Here is a 1,586-nt window from a genome sequence, read left to right on the forward strand (position 1 = left end):
TCAACATGCAAATTTAGATTTGCTGATGAGCTTGCATATAAGTTAGACACAAAGATTCAATACTTTATATAACCTTCAAAATGCCATAACATTTTTTTTTTTTCTGTTCTTCTCTCTTATTAAAGACCAAACACGATACTACACACCTCATTCCTCTTGCGTAAGGGAACTAAGAGTATTACAAAAAAAAAATTAAAAAACTATTCTCTCACCGTCTTGGGAATTTTATGCAGCCATTGTGGGAGGACGAACGAGGAAAAGTATGATCCTGTTAGGTCGTGTCTATGTTTCAACTTTCTCTCGATCACAAACTTTTCATTGCGTACGTTAGAAGATAGCAAACTTCGGTCCTCCTTTCTCCAAAAGTATATTGTATTAGCATCATCTTCATTACGCTTGATGGCGATCCAGTGAATACTCCCGTGCAAGCTAATGGGCGTTTGGTTATGACCAAACAGAGACAAATGGACAGTGTCGAAAGTCCACAAACCTGTCTCAGATGAATATATCAGCAAGCTCCACAGATTAGAGAAATCAAACAGAACAACTTTGTAATCCAAAAGAACGCCATTCTCAATTCGTGTGGCTATTCCGAAAGGACACGAATCTCCCTTATGATGAGGAGGGATCTTTACGCATTCCTGTGAAACTGGATTAGCAACGTACAAGGTTCGGTTATTCACATGCTTAGGGACTTCACTGATCAATATTAAACCAGCATCAGTATTGTAAGCCCAGACTCTGTAGTTGTTTCTCCGACTCTCAAACTTCTTGGTTAGGAATGACGAGATGTAAGAGCCTAGAGACCGTTCGAGTCCCCAAGTGTTTAATCTGTACTGAGCTATGACTTCTTTCTTTTTCATTACCATAATGCATGAGCGACCATGATAAAGAATCTGAGTTTTGGTCCATAGACCGAAACAAGTCACGGAAATATGGAGACTCCACGATCGATTTCCATTGCTTGCAAACAAATTTCAAAGCTGTGAAAATCTTTATTGGTAATTTCGAGAGTGTAATTGCCAATAGATCCTCTCGAAATGAATTCATATCTTCCTATCTCTCTCTGTCAATTAGATTAGGCTTTTTTGTTGAAGCGTGTGTGTGTGCTGGGATTAGGGTTTATACGAGAATGTATCTAGTGCTCGGGTGCCACACACAAAATTAGCAATAAAATTTCTCTGATATTTTATCATATAAGGTTTGAATTTTAGTTCTATAATATATACAAATATTTTATTAAGAAAATCTTATTATATAAAGCTTGGTTTCAACTTTCAAAATTATTCATTAACAAGATCATGACACGTTTCAATTCTATTGATAAGATGTAGATAAGTTTATTCTAAATTTATTAAAATATTAAATATAATTTTTTTTAAAGTTCTAAATCTGAAAGGAAATCTATACATAAGTAGTATATAAAAGCTTGGTTTCAAAGTTATTCATTAACAAGATAGTGACATGTTTCAATTATATTGATAAGATTTGGACAAGTTTTAATTCTAAATTAATTAAAAAATGAAATATAATTTTTTTCTAAAAGTTCTAAATCTATTATTAAAAAGAAATCTATACATAAGTAA

At 33.5% G+C, this 1,586-nt stretch overlaps 1 pseudogene; it reads right to left on the bottom strand.

Annotated features, from left to right (window-relative positions):
- The window catches only part of LOC104783661, a 3,920-nt pseudogene extending 2,870 nt beyond the window's left edge, over positions 1–1,050 (bottom strand).

Source organism: Camelina sativa, chromosome 4, assembly GCF_000633955.1.
Source record: "Camelina sativa cultivar DH55 chromosome 4, Cs, whole genome shotgun sequence".
NCBI classification, from domain to species: Eukaryota; Viridiplantae; Streptophyta; class Magnoliopsida; order Brassicales; family Brassicaceae; genus Camelina; species Camelina sativa.